The 24,495-nt window shown below is 39.4% G+C and overlaps 1 pseudogene across 1 annotated transcript in view; it reads left to right on the top strand.

Moving 5' to 3' along the window:
• Positions 1 to 20,222, top strand: part of LOC307161984 (stonustoxin subunit beta-like) — a 34,145-nt pseudogene extending 13,923 nt beyond the window's left edge. Inside the window, exons 2-4 of the transcript XR_013824038.1 lie at positions 380 to 2,084; positions 18,285 to 18,317; positions 19,515 to 20,222. The product of XR_013824038.1 is annotated as a stonustoxin subunit beta-like (transcript). The remainder of the gene's footprint in view (positions 1 to 379; positions 2,085 to 18,284; positions 18,318 to 19,514) is intronic.
• Positions 20,223 to 24,495: the final 4,273 nt, after the last annotated feature.

Raw genomic sequence — 24,495 nt, 5'->3', positions numbered from 1 at the left:
CGAAATGTGATCTTCGTTCTTCGGAAACTGGTCTTTTAACTGTTCCCTCAACTCGTTTAAGATTAATGGGAGACAGGGCTTTTCCTTCACTAGCTCCAAAACTTTGGAATTCTCTACCGATTGAGATTAGGCAAGCTAAATCTTTTGGTATTTTTAAATCACAACTTAAAACTAATTTTTTTAGGTTAGCTTTTAATTTATTTATTGTCTTTTATGTTTATTTTACAGTGTATTATGTCTCTTTGTGTGCTGTATCTTTGTTGTTTTAATTGTTTCTGTACAGCGCTTTGAGATGTACATTTAAAGGCGCTATAGAAAATAAAGGTTATTATTATTAATTATTATTATTATTATTATTAAAAGTCATTTCTCATTTCAGGTGTCACTCTGTGGGATGAGAAATCATTGAGAGAAGATTTGGACAGTCGTCCACAGCCCATGACAGATTTGAAGTTCAGTAGCTCCGACTCTTTCTCCAGTAAGTCCAGTCTCCTGGATGTGAGTGCTTCCCTGAAGGCCAGCTTCTTGGCAGGGCTGGTGGAGGTGGGAGGATCTGCCGAGTTCCTGCGTGACACCAAATCCTCAAACCAACAATCCAGAGTTACAATGTATTACAGCGAACGCACAAGATTCGAACAGCTCACTATGAGCCATCTGGGTCAGATCACCTACCCTCAGGTCTTTGACCAGAAAACTGCAACTCATGTGGTCACAGGTGTACTATACGGAGCTCAGGCTGTCATGGTGTTTGATCGGACATTTACAGAAGAGGAAAACGAGCAGGAGATTGAGGGAAAACTGAATGTCATGGTCAAGAAGATTCCCCAATTTTCCATTAAGGGACAAGGAGCTTTACAAATGACATATGCTCAAAAGAAAGTGGCTGAGAATATTGCCTGCACATTTTATGGTGACGTCCGCCTTGAGCAGAACCCCACCACTTACATGGAGGCCCTAGAGGTGTACAAGAAGCTCCCCGCTATACTGAAGGAGAATCCACAGAGTGCAGTTCCAATAAAAGTCTGGCTCTACAAAAGCAGCTCAGCTCGAGAGAGAAATTAGCACAAGTCTGGTTTCCAACACTGAAGATATAATAGAGGGGCTGGGAGAAGTACAGAGGACATGCAAAGACCTCTCCAGAAAAACACTGGTAAATGTTTTCAAAGACATCAAAGAGAGGCTCCGTTTATTTCAGGGCTCTCTTAGCACTTACGAAACGGTGCTCCTGAAAGAAGTGGCCAAGGTCTTCCTTGCTATTCGAGGAGGAGAGATGGAGCAAACTTCATTGGAAGACATCCTGAAGATCCACTACAGCTCCCCCTTTAATGTTAGCATGCTTAACCAGTGGTTAGATCATGCAAAGGCTGAACTTAACCTCTTGAGTTCTCAAACCAAGAGGCTGAAGGGAATCACAACTGAAGACTCAAACAGTCTCAACAACATCCTCCTTGATCCTGATATTGATGTTGTTGTGTGCTTGACCTTCACATCTCTGAAGTATGAAGACCCGTATCTTTCAGCCATGAAGAAGTTTCTGGAATCTGACGAGTTTAAAGAGCTTGATATGGGAATGAAACACAATTCTAGCACTTTAGCATCTGTCAGAAAGGGGTTCAACGATCCTGATGTCACCTCAAAGATGAGAGAGAACTTATCTCTTTTCAGAAGTTTTTCAGAGGCTAATAAAGATGAAAAGAGATATCGAGTCATTATTTCTGTCATCTCTGATCCCTCCAGTCCTGGCTCCTCTATCTACCTGTATGAATCAGGGAAGCTGACAGACACACAGTTCCAGCCCGTGTCGAAGCCTCCTCCACCAGAAGTGATGAAGGTCCTGGAGCGTGGTGTGACCCTGAAACTGCAGAAGTCCCCAACTGGAGAAACTGTGAGGTACAGAGTGGACTACCAGCAGGTGAAAGCAGATTCTGGCGCTGAGGAACAGTGGATTATCATAAACACATCTGATGAAGTCTTTAATCTGACTGGATTGGAGTCTGGAAAGCAGTACTCGATCCGCTACAGGATAGTGGGTAAAGTGGGAGTGAGTGAAGCCAGTGACACTATCGGCTCCATACCGTCTTCAGGTAAGTGTTATATGCACTTTTTTTTTTTTTTTCTTTGCATTAATCTTTATCTTTTAAAAAAATATATATATCGCTTCATTCACAGTCAATGTTTGCATTGACAACCATATTTCCTAACATGTGTGGCTATAATTAAACGTGTAACATGTTGTAAAGTGTTTCCCGTTTGACAGTATATACAGTATATGAACGTATTATTTCCTTTGTTCATGTTGTTACAGATAGTCCGTAAAGACGCAGAGTATATTATGCATTTGGTGTCTAATGTAGGCTACTATACTTAATCATATGACATTCACAATAAACAATACAAAGCCTTGAACAAGTGACATGTACATTTCTCTGTATAAAAACCAATCGGACATTTAAAAATATAGCTTACATCAAAAATAAAATAAATAAATAAATAACAATAATAAACAAAACACACACAAAATAATATATAAATAATCAGCTTAAAACACAAAAACGGTTGACTCTTAAGCCCACTGCAGAAAGACCTCAGTCATCCCTGAAAACGAAATGATTATGATTAATATAAATAATATATTTAAAGGGATACTTCACTTTAAAATGAAAATTCTGTCATCATTTACTCACCCTCAAGTTGTTTCAAACCTGTATGAATTTCTTTCTTCTGCTGCACAGAAAGATAGATATTTTGAAGAATGTCAGTAACCAAACAGTTAACTGGAGCCATTGACTTCCATAGTACTTTTTTTTTCCTACTATGGAAGTCAATGGCTCCAGTTAACTGTTTGGTTACTGACATTCTTCAAAATATCTATCTTTCTGTGCAGCAGAAGAAAGAAATTCATACAGGTTTGAAACAACTTGAGGGTGAGTAAATGATGACAGAATTTTCATTTTAAAGTAAAGTATCCCTTTAAGAAATGCAAATCTCATTATTTATATTCTTTAATAATAATCATTATTAATTATTAATAATAAATGCAAAGGAAACAGAAGTTCATTGCAAAGGAAGTAATTGAACTAACCACAGGAAAATAAAATCTATAAAATAAGGTATGACAACAAATTCAAGCTTCAATGCAATGTGATCTCATGAGAATACGTGTGTATTTTTACGTAAAGTGTAGTTCTACCACACATACATTTACTTACGTTTTAATACACACAGAAACGTATAATACTGGCGTATTTACAGCACTAAAATGTAAAATATTTACGTATGAACAACTTTACCGATATACAGATTTGTACATATTCCTATTTATGAATATTAAAATGTGGCATTAATGTTTTGACTCTATTGCATTTAGTTGTCTTATCAATTATGTTTTCAGTCGCATTTATTAAATGCAGTTTACTCATTTACTCTTTTCGGAGGATTATTACATGATGTTAAACAAGACTACACTTTAAAACCTTAAAATGAATAAAAAAAAATTTAATCGTTTAACTTTTCTTTTCTTTTTCTGTGAGACACAAAATGTGTTTTCTCCTATAGAACAATAGTTGACAATAGAACCATAAAATACACCTGTACGAAAGCCCAACAACGCCCCCTGGAGGTATCTTTATGTATGTGGCTTTGTTGGTACTTGCACGGGCATGGACAAGTCAGGGCATGTCTGAACCAGTATCAGAGCGCAGTCTATATACACAGGAGAGACTGACTTGTTTTCTTGCTCAAAATGGACTGCTGCATGTCTGTTGTTGCCGTGAGTGATTGATTAAGAAGTAAGTTATCTGTTTTACATTCTATGCTTTATAGGGATGGACAAATTAAGCCTTATGAAGCACTGAGGCTTTCCCCTGATTTTTTCGGGAATAGATTCAAAGCTTCGAGAGTGACAAAAACAGCGCCATCTGGTGTTTAGCAAAAAATAAAGCAGCTAAACCCCTGTGAAAGAAGCTTCCTAGCAAACACATTTACATTGTGGCAACATCTGTGGCACGTTGCATTTCTGCTATGGCAACGTCGCTGTCTGCGTGCTCGCAACATTGTAACAACGCAGAATTGTAAGACGCGACAGGGCTGCAGCAACGTTGTTGCGTGACATTCAGCAACTGAGAGATGACGTTCTGACAATTTTTTTGTTTTTATGCTAGATAGGCCTATAGATATCCCCCATTTAGCACTTTATGTTTTGAGGTTAATTTTTAATTAGTCAGATGTTAGATAATTATATCGTTTTTTAAAATATTGTTTATCCTTATTATTATTTAATGGGGCTATCAGTAAATTGGCCTAATAATAATCAACACCTGCAAGTGTAACACTTTGAAGAGTAAACATGTCTAAAAAATTTAAACTTTATTAAAACTAACTGCATATCCCAGTAAGACCCAAATATAGAAAAAAATGAGCAAATTTTTTTTTGACCTCCCAGATATTGTTTTAGGAGGCCTCTGATGTAGAAATGAAAGAGTTTTCAGATTTTTTACGTTTTAGTAAGTTTTTAGGAAAATGTTGTAAATTTGCAACGTTGGGCATTGTTGGGAGCAGAACTTCTGTGTTTGTACTCACTTTGTCTGAACAGATATACAGAACATTTAAGCATTCATTTGCAGGGTTGATTGCTTACTTAGCCCCATAACAGTATATATCATGAGTAATAACCATACAACAATCATAGTTTTATGAATAAGCATTTATTAATAAAAAATATTGGAAAAAAATATTTACAAAACTTTTCGTAAAAAAAAACAAACAAAAAACTGTGGTTTGAAGGCAGTCTGTGTTCACTTGCAGTGATAGTCCCTAAAACAGTTATTTTCATCTGTTAAGCACAGGCGAACATTGCACTTGCTACACAGTGTGTTTGTGTATCCATCATAAAAGACCTTTCTGCGCTGGTGGCATTCTGAAATGGAAACATTTAAAAATAATGTGAACAATTAACATTAGATATGTGAACATTAAATATGTGAATAATACATATGGGTCTTACATTGTAGTAGATAAACTGAAAGAATAGACAGGGTGGTAGACCATGTGGGTAGAAATCTAAGTATTTCCATTAGCATGCCCATAAGTATTATAATTTCAATGAAGTGATAATCAACATTTCAATACATTCAAACAATACTGTCTATTGCAGCCTATTATGCTCTCTACTTATCATACTAAAGGAACACATGCATCCCCCCAGAGCACTTACAGGTTCACATTCAAGACCATTTGCACCTGTCCCTGGACAATGCAACAGGCATCCCAAGAATTCCAGAACATTCAGAATCTGTTTTTCTATCTCCTAATGCTACTAACTGCTGCTTGGGCAACACTGAGAAAAAATGGCTCAGGATCATTTAGAAGTTAAAAAACAAACAAAAAACTACAAAGATACAGGGAGTTTCAAATACTGCTATAGATGCTGAAGTTTCAAATATCCCATACAATTTATTCATGTGTTTAATAATGGTCTAAGATAAACTAAGTAAAACAATTAACAGAAAAACACATTTAGAGCTTAGTTACAATGAATCACTACATTTCTACTACATTTTTTTTTCAATTTGTGATCATTTGAAAAGTGCAGTGTCCTTATGTAATGTGTAAGGTGCACAGGCTATTTTGACTACCAATCTGACCCAACGTTGTAGAATTACAACATAGACATAACAAGCTCTAAATCAAATTGGATGAAAGTTTTCCAAAATAACTAAATATGTACATGTTCTAGACATTATAATAAACACCCCAAAAAATATTTAAGCAATTTTACTTACTTTAATCCTGACAAATCCAGTCATGCAAAAAAAAGGAGATGAGCTCAGCGGGAAGTTTGCAGGTAGAGTGAGTTCATAGCCAGATGACCGGACCTATAAACACTTCTTCTATCCAATAGCATTGTGAGGACAAACAACAGGACCCATTAACTATGTAAATGTGGTTTTGAGAGAAAAAAACATTTGCAGGCATTTTTTCTGAATTGTTAAAAGTGATGTTGTAAATTTGCAACCGTGGGTCTTACAGGGATATATGGTAATCAAATTGCACTTCCAAAAGTCATACATTTGTGAAAAAAGAAAAAAACTAAATGAATGAATATACAAAAATATACAAAACCGGTTCTGTACATGGCAGTAGTCGAAAGCCGGACGATAAAGTTCGGTAACCGGAACCAGTCCAGGAAACATCCACACATCCAAAGGAGCAAAGACACGAATGAGACTAAATAGCAGACAAATGAAATGAAAAACTAAACAGTGCAAGCGAGGCTTCATTAGTCACATTAGAAAATGAAGTTGTAGGTTGTGTTTGAATAATTACGTATCTTATTTAGCTGAGGTAAATAAAACACAATACTCGCGTATCCTTGCTCGATGAAGAACGAGACAACAGAATGAGCCCAGCGGGCGGTTGACATGTAAAAGGCTGATTGGCGCTTCAAGGCAGTGACAAGTACATGTGTCATCTGGTAACTGTACTAGTTCAAACAGTAATTTGAAATATGATATTTTTCTGTGAATTGCAAGATGCCCAAGTCCATGTCAAGTCATGCTGAAGCTAGTTTGATACTGTATAGTTGTATATGTTCTGCAATTAAGCGTAGCGTCAGTTCTGGCAGGTCACGTTAGTCAAGTTCGCATCAGCTGATCCACGTCTACCTTTAGGAATACAATGCCTATCACTGTATACATATACACGGTTTTCTATATTCTATTCTATATATATAAATGAACTAAATTACTAACTTTTTTACAACAAAAATGAAACATCGCTGAACTTACTTAAGCTGGACTCTGACGCTATTTTCTTCTAGAAACAAACTTTGTTGCATTATTTTCCTGTTATCTCTGTAAAGCTGATTTGAAACACTCTGTATTGTAAAAAGCGTTATATAAATAAATGTGACTTGATTTGACACATATAAGCTCCTTCAGTATTATCAGCAGCTATCGGGTTCTCAGGAGCTAATTAATGGCGAAATACGGCAGGCAAACCATATCATCTCACAAGAAATCGTGCAATCGTGAATTTAGCCAGAGGAATTCGTTCACCAAAGAATTTCACCTCAGATTCATTCAAGTTTGTGAACTTGAACACGAGATTCGCGCAAATTCCATATTTTAAAACTTTACATCATGCGCTACATCAATTAATGAGTATAGAAAGTTTATTTAGGTGGGAATTAAGATACTTGTATGTGACAATGATAATTGCATTATTTCTCATTGTAGTCATGAAAATATCTGTTTTTATCCTTATATTTCAAATGGACAAACAGAATATCTAACATCGGAGAGTCATTTGTTTGGATTTACATGCATACTATTGTCTTTGGATAAAAGTGTGTGAATTGAGTTCGGAGTTATCCAAGAGGTTTTTTATTCTTTCTATTTCTATTACTTTCTGCAGTTATTTCCACACATTGTATTTTTCATCAGAATTAATTTCTATATCCAGAGAGCGACATGAACTGACTCAAAATATTTCCAGTTGTGGAATTGTACCCATGAAGTTGGTCAGATTATAAGATCACCATTATGGAAGCTGTGTGTAGTTTGAAGCCTGACCGATCAAAGTCATTGGATACTGCATTATATGGCAAGAATCCAAGAAATATAAGCTATACAATGCGACAGAACAGGGCAGCTGTAAAAGCAGCTGCACAAAGAAGAGGAAAGCTCCACGATCCTCAACACAGAGAAGCAATTGACAGAGTGCTTCTTGTCCAGAACACAGAACAGCACGTGGTCTGGCACCGCTTGTGCTATGCGTCTTTTACTTGTAAAAGCCACATTTCCAGGCTTCTCGTGTGCAGCAAAAGACGCAAACGTCTATGAACTTTCTAAGGTTTGGAACAGATACTGTGCTTTGGCAGAAATTGGCAAGGTAACCATCCGGCCATCTTACCTAAGCAGAAGGTCGACCTTCAGAGAGAAACTTGAACAACGGCTAACTTCATCAACCTAGAGCGGGAAATACTGCTTGTTCCAGTTGAATTTGGACATGTCCCTTTGACAACCCTGCTATCAGAACCTAAAGAACCTTCACTGATATCAAAATACACAGCCCCTGAATGGTTCATGGAATTGATCCACGTTGCATTAAAACTGAGAAGTGAAATACTTGCACAACCAGCATACAAAGGTTTGGTAGTAAGCGAAGAGGAAATTATATCATGCGTTCCAGAGAGCGTCTTGATGTTCCTTCACTTAATGTTTGGTGGACAGTGTCTCTTAGAAGTGGATCATGATGATGTAGCTGCTCAAAATAAAAAAGACGACACTCAAAGTAAGGTTCTTAGTTTTGTTCAAGACCTAATGAACAAGCATCTTGGTCTAGCAAGCACATTGCACCAAGCTACCAGATCAAAAGAACTGGTTGAGCTGTTTCACAAGGCTGGTCACGTCATAAGCTACAACAACTTAAAACAGGTTGATACAGCTTCGGTAGAGAGCACACTTCGTACAATGGACGTGGATACAGGAGCAGTGGTTCCACCAAACTTTGTACCCAACAGATTTGTGCACTTCACATGTGACAATATTGACATCAATGACAGCAGTTTTGATGATAAAAACAGCTTTCATGCAACTTAAGTCGCTGGATGGCAGAGAGGTCCAGAAGCAGACATGGGACTGAATGATCTCCATCCATCTACAAAGACTAGTCTTCAAGTTCCTGAAATCATGGAACAACTTTCTCCAGCCGCAGTTGTGACAGGAGAAACAGAACCAGGATCAGTTATCCAAACCAACAAGGAATGGTACAATGAAGAACTCCTTGATAAACCATCAGCATGTGTAGCACTTGCCAAGGACATGGCGTTTTTCATCAAACAAGCTCCTGCCCATGAACTAGACACACTCAACACAGTAATATATATAACCTTTATTTAAACAGGAAAAGTCCCATTGAGACACAGTCTCTTTTACAAGGGAGTCCTGTAAATATAGAGTAAATATAGAGTATAGAGTAATATAGAGATGCAGGCACATTGCAACAGCACATGGTCAACAACACGTGGTCCTTACAGTTGACGAAGCACTTTCCTGTAAGCTTATGGAACTCAAATGGGCAAAAGATGAATATCAGGATTTTCTGATCATCAGAATGGGTGGCCTGCACACATATCTAACCTTCCTGAAGGTGATTGGAAAACACATGCAATCGTCTGGTTTGATGCAAGCATGGATTGAAAGTGGACTTTTTGGTCCAGGTACAGCAGAACAAGTCATCCTCGGCAAAGGGAAGTCTTACTCCAAGGCAATGCGTGCACATAAAATCACGATCCAAGCAATGTGGAGAATCCTAATGCCAAAACTCATGAATTTCGTCCAAAATGAAAATAAGGCTCTGAAGCAGACACATTGCACTTGCATTCCTTCCAGCGAATGATTCCTTTCTTCATGACATACGGGCACACCAACTATGCTCGTTGGGGAACAATCTACATTAGCGTGATGTATCAACTCCCCCCAGAAGTCCAGGAAGAATTTGATAAAGGGAACATTGTTGTTAAATGCACTGGCCAACCATTCAATGAAGTGGACCCTGACCAGAGTCAAGAATGGATGAACGGCATCGGGAAAAAGAGAGGTGGAATTATAGGTATTACCAAGACCTCGTCTGCATTGAGTAGGTGGGCACTCTCTTACAATCTGCGTTCTCACATTGCCAATGAAACAAGAAATGTTTACAGTCTTGTTCTTGAAGATGAAGACTCACACAGCGAATCTTACCAGTCGAGGCAGACACAAGACAGACAGACTGAGGACAGCCTCCTGCAAAGCCTTAAGTCATACAAGCTCTTCTCAGAAGAGATGTGTGATGACCTTCAGAACATTGCAACTGAAGATATTGCCACCAAGGAAATTGAGCAAGACCTTTTGAGCGTTCAGACAAAGGGCAAGCAACAGCTTGGACAAGTTCATTGAAGAAAGGCTACTTGGTCCAGAGCCAAGAAAGGTCCAATTTCGAGATCCTCTGCCAAAGCAAAAATCACGTTCATTTGCTTCACTTTATGAGGTAACACACAAGGATTCCAAGCAGAAAGGTTCCGAAAAATCCATCAAAGCAGACCGAAAAATTATGCATTGACTAATCACTGCATACGAAAGAGGCCGCCAGGTTAATCTTTCAGATATACTTAGCCACGAACTGTTAACTGTTCCACAAGCTTTGGCAGAGAGCAATGGAAAACTACGCTCGGGAAGCAAAGCAAAGCAAATCTGTGTGATGTCCTAACTGCACAAGTAGCATGTGCTCCAAGTGTTGCAGTTGAGGTCCAACAGCAACACTGATCATCGATGGCCAGCACTGGTCTGTTCAATTGGAAAACCACAGAAGGCTATTACATTTGGAGACCTTGCTGATCCATTTACATCCACTGTACTTCAGTTAGGTACAGCTTTCAAGAGAATAGATGTTGTATTTGATAGGTATTATCAAACATCACAAGGACACAAGGCGTGGCCAAGGAATTGCGGCCATCCGTCTGCTGATTGAGAACCGGGATGTTCCACTTCCACCCAAGTGGGAAAACTTCATTGCACATCCTGAGAACAAAGCAGATTTGTCAAATTTCCTGTCACAACAACTGATTTTGAAAGCTCCCGTCGACAAGTGCATAGTTGTCTCTGGTGGTTTTACAGATGAGGAGAGGGTGGAGTCCTCTAACCCGACGGTGATTACAGAAAACCTTAGAGCTCTCCATGAAGAAGCAGACACAAGAATTGTTCTTCATTGTATGGAAAACCAATCCTCAAGCATTGTGGTTGCTGCAAGAGATACAGATGTCCTTGTACTGCTTCTGGCCCATTTTCCTAAGATGCCCTGTTCAAAGATTCAAAGATTTGGATGAAGGCAGGTACAGCTACAAAAGGGAAATATATCCCAATTCACTCAGTTGTGGATCAACTTTCGCTTGATGACAGTGCAGTGGAAGACATCATTGCATTTCACGCCTTGACTGGTTGTGATACAACATCATACCTACAAGCATCATGGAAAAAAAACATGCTGGAAAGTTTTCAAAGAACATCATCATCTGCTCACAGGCATAGGTCAAGGCGAACTGGATGACCAACCTGTGAAAGACGCTGAATTATTTGTCTGCAAGGTATATCGCGCACCCAATGTAACCAGCGTGAACAAGGCAAGGGAACTCCTGTTTGTACAGTCCCAGGCTCCAGAAAGTCTACCGCCAACCAGTGATGCACTGTCGTTTCACATCCGTCGAGCACATTACCAAACTGCTTTGTAGCGCCAAGCAAAAAAACGGTATCCTGTCCTTCCTGCGCCAGAGACAAAAGGGTGGAGACTGGAAGATTCTACGCTGCTGCCCATCTTGATGTCACTTCCTCCAGTCCCAGACTACTGTCTGGAATTGATCAGCTGCAGCTGCGCCTCAAGATGTATGAGTGCATGATGTAAATGAAAAGTCTCGTCTGCGTTGCTCTGCTGCATGCAAGTGCAAGACAAGTGATGCAGAATGTAGCAATTGCTGAACTGAATAAGAGCACTGCTCCGTGTTGTTGTGATCATATTAGAGAATCTTGTCGTACCATTGTTTAAATAACATTCACTTTTATATGCCATGCAGTTCATGTTTTAGTTGTTATTCAGCTAATGTTATGTCCAACTTCATAAGGTAATTTTAGGCCAAGTTTACTGTGTTTATTTCCTTTATCTGTTCAAAGCTAATGTTAGTGGTGTGACACATTACCATGATATGTGTTGGTAATTTGTTCATTTGTCTCAATTCTTAATATTTACAACAAATCTTTCTGGGAATATCTTTTGCATAAATAAACCAAAAGGAAATTTAGTTTGGTAAAATATCAGTCCTTAAACTTGTTAACATGGACATGTAAATGTTGAAAAGTAATAAACACTCTTAACATAAAGTAATAGGATGATGGGTGGGATGATGGATAAGATATAGGCCTTTTGCTGCCACCAGCATGATGTTGATGTTCTTATGGACACACTCAAATACACAAAATAGCAGGTCAGTGTTTACCATAAATATTGTAAGACAGAATGACTAACTTGTTCTGACTATTCAGTTTGTTTCCTTTACTCAATAAATGCTATATCACAATAAAAACAGTTTATCTTTGAGCCAGTGCTGAGAAATTTGCTCATTTTGCCGTTTTGGCGTTGGTCATCTTGGATTTTACACTTTATTGAGTTTCACGTAAGAGATACAGCTTGGCAAACAGCAAAAATGGATTCAGCATAAAAAAATACCCTTAGAATAGTATATTTGCCAACTTTTATTCAAATATGCCTGAGGATTTTTATTTAGGCACATTTTTGTGATTTCAACCTGGTCTATAAGCCAAGTAACTTTTTAATGCTCATTGCTAAAAGCTATCAGGGTATTGGCAACATACTTGTTGCTAATGCTCTCCGTGTTGCTTGGGTTTATCTAGTCGTTTTCATTAAAATGCTCTTGCTAGGTTATGAGATCATATTGGCTATGTGCGTTACTTATCTGTTGTCATTGGCAACTGCTGGCATTGCATATGCTGTGCTTTTAGCACTATGCAGCACAGATTCAAGCAGCTTGCCGTGATAGATAGGAAATAACTATTTATGGTGCAAACGGAATCATTTCCACTGTGGCACAGCTCTGAAAAGATATTAAACAGACACTATTCAGTTGAGTCAGTTCAGCGTTGATTCTGTTGGGTATTGGACACGCTTGGTCTATCTAGTTCTTGGAAACAGCGTTCTTACAGCATAGTGTATTGGAAATAAGCTTGTGTAACAGAGTTAGAATTGTATTTAGTTTTATTGTGAATCCTCCTGAATTCATCAGCAGTTATTAATTTCATGTTGGAATAGTGCCCTCGTGTGGTTTGTTTGGGAGCTGCAGTCAAAAATGCGTGGTTTGACGGAATATAACGTAACATAGCAGTTGCTATTGGGAATGCACGCTGTTGGTACGTATATTCATGCAACGTCTCATCTTGTTAATATTTTTGTGATTATTACACAAAATGACTAGCGATTTCGAATATTTTGTGTTTATGATTTGGTTTAGCCAATTTTTAATATTTAATCAGAGTAGTAACATATATTTTATTAGTTATGGCCTTTTGTGAACTTCCGTTCGATAGTGCTCTCGTCAGCAAGGCCACGAGGTTGTTAATTTTATGTTATATTTTATTTAGATGTCTAATGTCGGCAGCGAAACACCATTGAGAGGATGTTTTATTTCACTTTTCAGGTATGTTTTTATATATATTTTTGTGTTTATTATTGATTTCGCTCTTATTATTACATCATGTTTCATATGAAATGTCCTCTTGTGTTGCGGTTCTACTATTGGTTATCTTCTGTTATGTAAAACAGCAGTTGCTATGGGGAATGCACGCTGTTGATGTTAATGTCTGCAGCGAAACACCACTGAGAGGATGTTTTATTTCACTTTCCAGTGAACACAGGTCAACAGAAATGACGTTGGCATTTATTGGGGAATTGGGCCCGCTGACTCCTGTTCATCAGAGTGCACAAAGGACATGTGAACGAATTGGTCAAATCACAACGCAGAATACAAAAGAGAGACCAGATCCTGTTACAATAGTGACAAGATCCTTCACACTTGCTCTAAAGGCTATCTGGTTGCTATTAGAAACACGCTCAGATTTTCTTTTAAAGGTTAAAGGTGTGACTAAAAACGTCTAAGAACCACTGCTCTAAAAGCTGTTAGTGCTATTGGAAGCATGGTTGTTTTTAAGGTTATTTAGCCCAGTCGTTATTTCTAACATGGCTGTGTTTTATGCTTATATCTGGTGTCATTATCACATGCTGTGCTAAGCTTATCCAGGTATCAGCAAATGCTTGTCGTTGTTTCAGCAACATTGCTATCAGTACTGAACTGGTTGCTAATGCCGAATATATGCTTATTACTTAGACTTCTAGTATTACTGTGACATGCTCTGGTAATCAGGTGTTGTTTTAGGCTTATCTGGTTGCACTGGAAAAATGCTCATTCTTTATTCTATCCGATTATTGCAACATGCTGTGTTAAAGTTAGCACATGCTTGTGGCTAAAGCTTGTAGCGTGGCCAAATAAGGGAAGCTTTTTGTTTTGTTGCCGCTATTGCTGTAGGATGTCAGAATATTATGCTGATAGATTTTTCCAAAAAGGCATCCAGATTGTCGCTGTCAAGTTTGTGTTTGGCGATTTAATGGCAAATGGTTTTGTTTTGTTTTTGCTGCTCTTATCTATGCTAGGCTGCATAGATGCGCAGGGAGTTCTCGCCCAGAACAGAACCATACCGCCAATCCAAACTATAAGCTAATGGTCAATTGTATTTGACGATAGTGGTCCTGACAGAAGTATAATTTAGATATGTAAGCTTAATTATTTATGCTATATATTTAGATTCTGAATACTTGAATGCAACTTGAATAGTCTTTACCAAAGTAATGCAAACTTGGTTTACAGATACTACCTCATATTTAACATTTATTAACCTGATTTACTGTAACTTCTGTTTTGTATAGTGACTATTCTCTTCATGATATCTGTAATACTGTTTATATTAGCACATTTATATTGAATTTTGTTTTCTCTGGTTATTGTAGACCACACCTTCCTATGGGCAAATGCATGTAATACCTCATACATGCAGAAATAATCCACCATTTCTACTAGTGCTTAACCGAACCCTGTGAGCGTCCCATACGCTCGTATAACACTAAAACACAACATAAATTCTCAAAAGACATCAATTTTATTCGCTCGCTGTAATCCTAATATTTAGAATCCATACGTTTGCGAGGAACAGATCCAAATTCAGCCCTTTATCCAGCAATCTTCATCTCCATTCTCAGCAGCGACCTTAAACGTCTAATCCCGCGCTCGTTATGATGAATTTAAACTAAAAAAACTGGAGAAGCGTTACGACATGTTTTACGGCAGTGATTTCAAACGCTCATTGGCTCTCGCCTGCTTCGTCACAGATTGAGACATGCCGTGTTTCAGTTGATGTACATTTGGAATTGAAGGATTTGCATTCCTTCACGGAGCGAAGCCGGATGAACATTTTCATGGATTAATAACTTAAATTCTGCCCTGTAACTCATACAAAACTATTATATACCCCTAGAGAGGACTGCGACTTTTGATACCACTTTTAACATTTTCACAATAAAATAAATGATTGTGATTACACTTGTCTGGGGAAGTGGCCTAACCTAGCAGCTCAAAACATCTTTTTAATGCTATATTGTTACTAAAATTGTCATTTTCCAAATTCCTACACATCTCTGTCCATTATGTATTATTATTTTTATATCCTGTATAAAATTGGTATGTTTAGGTAAAAGGACAATTATACAGATATCTTTATTCTCTGAGTTCTGTAGCTGTAAAAACGTAATAATGCTACGTTTAAATGTTGCAGATACGTCCACATTATACATTTTGGCATCTATGCACATGTACAAAAAAGTATGTTTTGTGTCTTTACGTATTAATACCTACGTATTAACAATGGGACGAGGCTGTTCAATGATAAAATGAGAAAGATGAGAACAGATTCAATGATTGAATGAATATCTGATAACAATATGTGTTTAAGAATTTAAGAGATATGATTTTGTGATCTCAGCTTTTAAAACCAAACATCAATGATGCATTTTTATGATTTTAATAATTAGAACTAAAATGTGGCTTTCATGTATTCACAGAAATGCTCATAATAAGCAGTAGGATGATTGAAATGATTGAGCATTAGACATGTATTGTGTAAGAACAATGGGTCGTACATTAATATTAATATTAATATTAGCTCAAATGATCTATAGGGAATTTTAATAATTAATCACGAATATGATTAATATTTTGTATGTTACAGTTACATTAATTTATCGCAGCTGAACTAGATTGATATATGAACGATTACCATAACGGGTTATGGTTCGTCATTAATACATCAATTGTTCTTATTTCAGCTCGAAGTTATGGGATAACTTTAATGGAATTAATTTAGTTATCAAACAATCTGTTTGTCCAGCGAACAGATTGTACGTAAGATTAAATTAACTCTCAAGGAAAATTATCCTTCTTACAAACACGAGAAAGAGTATCTTTTCCAGGCCTTGAAAAGACACTCTCGGTGTCTGCAGACTAAAATTAGGTTACTTAAATCGTAGCCTACCAAGATAAAGCATATAGCTAAGATCGAACATTTCAGGGACTAAGTAACATGGGCAATTAAAACAGAGTCAGTCAAGGACATATGGAATTTAATAATTAGACTAATACTACATCGAAACTACGAGTATACACAGAGTAAATACATATTTACAACAGAAACATACGGATGAAAACATTACAAGACCAAACGGATAACAGATGAGATAGGGAGAGGATGAAAGGGAGAAAGTGAAACTAAAGTTCAGGATGAGAGAGATCACCGAGATGCTCTCTCTCATCGCAAAAACACAGGTAACCTTTTGAGAGACAGCAAGGAATCAAATCACATTAAAAGTTCAATAAACTTATCTTGCAAAATGGTCTCTTTGTTGCTGAAGAACGCAGAGTTCATGCGTGTGTCCTAAGACCATCGTGCGTGTGTTTCTTTAAGAAAGCCGGGCTCGCGCTCTTGTGTCTTCTGGTGAGCGCGGTAGCGGGGTTTTCGAAAGAGTCTTTCTCTCTGAGTTGAAGTTGTCTGCTGCTTTTGCTTCATGGAGTCCGAAGGACGAAAATAAAGAAAAGACTTAAAGAAAATTGAAAACGCTCCCAAAGGGAGCCATAAGGTCTTCTCGCTGACGAGGCGGGTTCGTGAAAGTGCAGGAACAAAAACAAGACGAAAGGAAATACAGAACAGAACTGAACGGAACGCGGAGTGTAACCGCTTTTCTAGGGCACAGGAATTTCACTCCTCCCTGGGGCTTGAGCCAATTGGAATGCGAAATTCCAGGCGGGAGAAAAGTTCTTTGTCTCACTATGAGTTTGATTTGCATGTTTTATGGCAGTCTTAGGATCATGCCATTTCTACGTTAAACAATTATAACTGCAGTAAAATGCATTTTATCATAATTTGGTATCCATATCTTTCCTACGGGTATATGGAGGTTTAATTCAAGACCAAATTTGGTATGTTTAAAAGCTACGGCCTAGAAGTACCTTCTTACTCTGTAAGATAAGTATTAAAAGTTCGATTAACAAACTGGGAATAAGACTAACCTAAAATGTGATGTGCATTTACAAGTGGGAATGAAAATTAGACTTTTTAAAAGATCCACATGGCATATCTATGATTGTAACGGTGCACATCTGAAACATTATTCCTTTAAGGTTTACAAGAATACAACAACCCATCACAGAGAAGAACAATCGTGGAAAAGAGAAATTACATTCAGGTTTACATATTTCTTCAATGGTTATACATATAGAAAATGTAGGATTTAAGTAGGGTTAAAGATTAACACTGCTCCACTCCTAAAATCTTTGTTGCTGGACATTCCTTTAGGCAATAAAACAGCAAAGTGGGGGGAAGGCAATTGCCAGAGAATATTGTTGAACATTCTCTTACTAAAACACTATTGATTAAAGAATACATTTCAAAACCACACCTCTATTATAAAGCCAAACTAAATCACACATGCCTAATGTAATTGTACATAAATTAAAGTATATTCTATCCTAATTTAAACACAAAGGGATGTTTGTGTGTGTTTGTGTGTGTGTAGAAAGTTTCAAGTTTCGTTATCTCTCTGTGGTCCAGAGAGGGGAAAGGGGGGGTTCGGAATGTCTCTGAGGTGAAATTAGTGTCGTAAAAGTCAATTGGCCGACTAGCTGGAGCCAAAGCAACTGATTTACCTTCGGGGGTTCAGAGTGGGACAGCAAGAAGGAATGTGCGTTTATGTTCTGATTCAATGAGCCATGATTCATAGCCAATGTGGCTACAATTGATCAATTGATGTCTCTTTGAAAAAGAATAAAAAGGAGGTTGAGCTTTAATCCAAGTCTTATAAAGCAATATGATTACTTTGTATATGATTAATATGATTAACCATATTCCCTCTGATCCAATCTGTGATCAGTTCATGTCTACAGAAGCCAAATCAAATATGGTGACATGTCAATAATATCAAACCCTCAACAGTGGTTGTGTCAGGATCTGGGCTCTGTGAACAGCAGAGACATCTCTAAATATCTTCTGTGTTGGAGGATTTCTGCATGTGTTAGCAATGGATGCAGGATCACTTTCTCTTGACATGATAATCACACTCTTCATGTCTGTTGATTTCCACAGATGTTCCCAAGACCAGGAGCGAGTTCCTTCAGTGTAAGTCAGAAAACAAACAGAGAAACTCACTGAGTGTGTTCATGTTCTTCTGGTAGAAGTCAAGTCAAGTCAAGTCAAGTATATTTGTATAGCGCTTTTCACAATACAGATTGTATCAAAGCAGCTTCACAGTATTAAATTAAAATAATACAACAAGGTTTGTTTCTAGTGGAATTTATTGATTGATAAAATTAAATTAAATATCCCCAAATATCCCCAACTGAGCAAGCCAAAGGCAACAGTGGCAAGGAACCGAAAAACTCCATCAGGACCTAATGGAGAAAAAAAAAACTTGGGAGAACCCGGGCTCAGTCGGGGGCCAGTTCTCCTCTGCCGTTTATGAACTAGAGACTGGATTTAACTGTAAGATTAAAAGTATTATATGAATGCCTGGCTGAAGAGATGCGTCTTTAATCTAGTTTTAAACTGGGAGAGCGAGTCTGAGCAACGAACAGTATCAGGAAGGCTATTCCAGAGTTTTGGAGCTAAATGTGAAAATGCTCTCCCTCCTTTGGTGGATCTGGATATCCTAGGTATGACCAAAAGCCTCGAATTTAGTGATCTTAAAGAGCGCGATGGATTATAGGGCGATAGAAGATCCGTTAAATAGACTGGAGCTAAGCCGTTTAGGGCTTTATAAGTCAGTAGCAATACCTTGTAAATAATACGGAACTTTATAGGTAACCAATGTAGTGATGATAAAATTGGTGTTATATGATCATATTTTCTTGATCTAGTAAGAACTCTAGCGGCGGCATTTTGGACTAACTGTAGCTTGTTTATTGAGGATGCAGGACAACCAGCTAATAAAGCATTACAGTAATCTAGTCTCGAGGTCATGAATGCATGAACTAGCTTTTCTGCATCAGAAACTGATAGCATGTTACGTAGCTTAGCAATGTTTCTAAGGTGGAAAAAAGCTGTTCTTGTAATATATGAAATATGATTTTCAAAAGACAGGTTACAGTCGAGTATAACACCCAGGTCTTTTACTGTAGAGGATGAAGTAACAGGACATCCTACGATGTTAAAAGCTAGAAGCTGAAAAAACACATGACAGAAGAGTTTTAGAGTTGATCATGTGAATGATGATTAAACTGCACTGAGACACTGCTGATATACTGAACATGAAGAGTTCAGAGACATTAAAAGATCAGATTCATAATTCCTGATTGTGATGTGTTTTATCTCCATCAGATTTCGATCAGCTCACTCTGGATCCGAACACAGCGAGTAAAGACGTCCTTCTGTCTGAGGAGAACAGAGTGGTTACTTACACTTACCCAAAGTTTCAGCCCTATCCTGATCATCCAGACAGATTTGATAATTGTCCTCAGGTGTTGTGTAGAGAGAGAGTGAGAGGACGCTCTTACTGGGAGATTGAGTGGAGTGGGTATGGTGGTGTGTATATAGCAGTGTCATATAAGAGCATCAGCAGGAAGCAATGGGGTTATGAGTGTGGGTTTGGACGTACTGATCGGTCCTGGAGTTTGTCCTGCTCTCCCAACAGTTACTTATTCAGACACGATTACAGAGAGACTTATCTCCCTGTAAAGCCCATCAGCAGTAGAATAGGAGTGTATGTGGATCACAGTGCAGGAACTCTGTCCTTCTACAGCGTCGGTGGAGACACTATGAGCCTCATCCACACAGAGAAGACCACATTCACTCAGCCGCTCTATCCGGGGTTTAGGGCTTTGTCTGGATCATTGAAACTGTTGATGAATGAGAATAGCCTGTAGAGAGATTCTACCCATAATGCTTTGAGCTTCATGATAAATCAGTAACAGTGAGATGATGTTCTAGAGTCTCTTATTCTCTCTTCATTACATTAATAACATCTGAACTTCTGTACCTGAAATATCATGTCAGAATAACTGTGTAATAAACCCTCATATAGTCATCAGTGTGTGTGACGGTGTGTATCTTCCTCATATAGTCATCAGTGTGTGTGACGGTGTGTGTCTTCCTCATATAGACATCAGTGTGTGTGACGGTGTGTGTCTTCCTCATATAGTCATCAGTGTGTGTGACGGTGTGTGTCTTCCTCATGTAGACATCAGTGTGTGTGACGGTGTGTGTCTTCCTCATATAGTCATCAGTGTGTGTGACGGTGTGTGTCTTCCTCATGTAGACATCAGTGTGTGTGACGGTGTGTGTCTTCCTCATGTAGACATCAGTGTGTGTGACGGTGTGTGTCTTCCTCATATAGTCATCAGTGTGTGTGACGGTGTGTGTCTTCCTCATGTAGACATCAGTGTGTGTGACGGTGTGTGTCTTCCTCATATAGACATCAGTGTGTGTGACGGTGTGTGTCTTCCTCATATAGTCATCAGTGTGTGTGACGGTGTGTGTCTTCCTCATATAGTCATCAGTGTGTGTGACGGTGTGTGTCTTCCTCATATAGACATCAGTGTGTGTGACGGTGTGTGTCTTCCTCATATAGACATCAGTGTGTGTGACGGTGTGTGTCTTCCTCATATAGTCATCAGTGTGTGTGACGGTGTGTGTCTTCCTCATGTAGACATCAGTGTGTGTGACGGTGTGTGTCTTCCTCATGTAGACATCAGTGTGTGTGACGGTGTGTGTCTTCCTCATATAGTCATCAGTGTGTGTGACGGTGTGTGTCTTCCTCATATAGACATCAGTGTGTGTGACGGTGTGTGTCTTCCTCATATAGACATCAGTGTGTGTGACGGTGTGTGTCTTCCTCATATAGTCATCAGTGTGTGTGTGACGGTGTGTGTCTTCCTCATATAGTCATCAGTGTGTGTGACGGTGTGTGTCTTCCTCATGTAGTCATCAGTGTGTGTGACGGTGTGTGTCTTCCTCATATAGTCATCAGTGTGTGTGACGGTGTGTGTCTTCCTCATATAGTCATCAGTGTGTGTGACGGTGTGTGTCTTCCTCATATAGACATCAGTGTGTGTGACGGTGTGTGTCTTCCTCATATAGACATCAGTGTGTGTGACGGTGTGTGTCTTCCTCATATAGACATCAGTGTGTGTGACGGTGTGTGTCTTCCTCATATAGACATCAGTGTGTGTGACGGTGTGTGTCTTCCTCATATAGACATCAGTGTGTGTGACGGTGTGTGTCTTCCTCATATAGACATCAGTGTGTGTGTGACGGTGTGTGTCTTCCTCATATAGTCATCAGTGTGTGTGACGGTGTGTGTCTTCCTCATATAGTCATCAGTGTGTGTGACGGTGTGTGTCTTCCTCATATAGACATCAGTGTGTGTGACGGTGTGTGTCTTCCTCATATAGACATCAGTGTGTGTGACGGTGTGTGTCTTCCTCATATAGACATCAGTGTGTGTGACGGTGTGTGTCTTCCTCATATAGACATCAGTGTGTGTGACGGTGTGTGTCTTCCTCATATAGTCATCAGTGTGTGTGACGGTGTGTGTCTTCCTCATGTAGACATCAGTGTGTGTGACGGTGTGTGTCTTCCTCATGTAGACATCAGTGTGTGTGACGGTGTGTGTCTTCCTCATATAGTCATCAGTGTGTGTGACGGTGTGTGTCTTCCTCATATAGACATCAGTGTGTGTGACGGTGTGTGTCTTCCTCATATAGACATCAGTGTGTGTGACGGTGTGTGTCTTCCTCATATAGTCATCAGTGTGTGTGACGGTGTGTGTCTTCCTCATATAGTCATCAGTGTGTGTGACGGTGTGTGTCTTCCTCATGTAGTCATCAGTGTGTGTGACGGTGTGTGTCTTCCTCATATAGACATCAGTGTGTGTGACGGTGTGTGTCTTCCTCATATAGACATCAGTGTGTGTGACGGTGTGTGTCTTCCTCATATAGACATCAGTGTGTGTGTGACGGTGTGTGTCTTCCTCATATAGACATCAGTGTGTGTGACGGTGTGTGTCTTCCTCATGTAGACATCAGTGTGTGTGACGGTGTGTGTCTTCCTCATATAGACATCAGTGTGTGTGACGGTGTGTGTCTTCCTCATATAGTCATCAGTGTGTGTGACGGTGTGTGTCTTCCTCATATAGTCATCAGTGTGTGTGAGTGACGGTGTGTATCTTCCTCATGTAGACATCAGTGTGTGTGACGGTGTGTGTATTCCTCATATAGACATCAGTGTGTGTGACGGTGTGTGTCTTCCTCATATAGACATCAGTGTGTGTGACGGTGTGTGTCTTCCTCATATAGTCATCAGTGTGTGTGACGGTGTGTGTCTTCCTCATATAGTCATCAGTGTGTGTGACGGTGTGTGTCTTCCTCATATAGTCATCAGTGTGTGTGACGGTGTGTGTCTTCCTCATGTAGACATCAGTGTGTGTGTGACGGTGTGTGTCTTCCTCATATAGTCATCAGTGTGTGTGACGGTGTGTGTCTTCCTCATATAGACATCAGTGTGTGTGACGGTGTGTGTCTTCCTCATATAGTCATCAGTGTGTGTGACGGTGTGTGTCTTCCTCATATAGTCATCAGTGTGTGTGACGGTGTGTGTCTTCCTCATATAGACATCAGTGTGTGTGACGGTGTGTGTCTTCCTCATATAGACATCAGTGTGTGTGACGGTGTGTCTCTTCCTCATATAGACATCAGTGTGTGTGACGGTGTGTGTCTTCCTCATATAGACATCAGTGTGTGTGACGGTGTGTGTCTTCCTCATATAGTCATCAGTGTGTGTGACGGTGTGTGTCTTCCTCATATAGTCATCAGTGTGTGTGACGGTGTGTGTCTTCCTCATATAGTCATCAGTGTGTGTGACGGTGTGTGTCTTCCTCATATAGTCATCAGTGTGTGTGACGGTGTGTGTCTTCCTCATATAGTCATCAGTGTGTGTGACGGTGTGTGTCTTCCTCATATAGTCATCAGTGTGTGTGACGGTGTGTGTCTTCCTCATGTAGACATCAGTGTGTGTGTGACGGTGTGTGTCTTCCTCATATAGACATCAGTGTGTGTGACGGTGTGTGTCTTCCTCATATAGACATCAGTGTGTGTGACGGTGTGTGTCTTCCTCATATAGACATCAGTGTGTGTGACGGTGTGTGTCTTCCTCATATAGACATCAGTGTGTGTGACGGTGTGTGTCTTCCTCATATAGACATCAGTGTGTGTGACGGTGTGTGTCTTCCTCATATAGACATCAGTGTGTGTGACGGTGTGTGTCTTCCTCATATAGACATCAGTGTGTGTGACGGTGTGTGTCTTCCTCATATAGTCATCAGTGTGTGTGACGGTGTGTGTCTTCCTCATGTAGACATCAGTGTGTGTGACGGTGTGTGTCTTCCTCATATAGTCATCAGTGTGTGTGACGGTGTGTGTCTTCCTCATATAGTCATCAGTGTGTGTGACGGTGTGTGTCTTCCTCATATAGTCATCAGTGTGTGTGACGGTGTGTGTCTTCCTCATATAGACATCAGTGTGTGTGACGGTGTGTGTCTTCCTCATATAGACATCAGTGTGTGTGACGGTGTGTGTCTTCCTCATATAGACATCAGTGTGTGTGACGGTGTGTGTCTTCCTCATATAGACATCAGTGTGTGTGACGGTGTGTGTCTTCCTCATATAGTCATCAGTGTGTGTGACGGTGTGTGTCTTCCTCATATAGACATCAGTGTGTGTGACGGTGTGTGTCTTCCTCATGTAGACATCAGTGTGTGTGACGGTGTGTGTCTTCCTCATATAGACATCAGTGTGTGTGACGGTGTGTGTCTTCCTCATATAGTCATCAGTGTGTGTGACGGTGTGTGTCTTCCTCATATAGACATCAGTGTGTGTGACGGTGTGTGTCTTCCTCATATAGTCATCAGTGTGTGTGACGGTGTGTATCTTCCTCATATAGTCATCAGTGTGTGTGTGACGGTGTGTGTCTTCCTCATATAGTCATCAGTGTGTGTGACGGTGTGTGTCTTCCTCATATAGACATCAGTGTGTGTGTGACGGTGTGTGTCTTCCTCATGTAGACATCAGTGTGTGTCTTCCTCATATAGACATCAGTGTGTGTGACGGTGTGTGTCTTCCTCATATAGACATCAGTGTGTGTGTGACGGTGTGTGTCTTCCTCATGTAGACATCAGTGTGTGTGACGGTGTGTGTCTTCCTCATATAGACATCAGTGTGTGTGACGGTGTGTGTCTTCCTCATATAGTCATCAGTGTGTGTGACGGTGTGTGTCTTCCTCATATAGACATCAGTGTGTGTGACGG

Source organism: Squalius cephalus (genome assembly GCF_949319135.1).
Source record: "Squalius cephalus genome assembly, chromosome: 1".
NCBI classification, from domain to species: Eukaryota; Metazoa; Chordata; class Actinopteri; order Cypriniformes; family Leuciscidae; genus Squalius; species Squalius cephalus.
The sequence above is the reverse complement of the archived record's forward strand: the minus strand, read 5'-3'. Positions and strand labels throughout refer to the sequence as shown.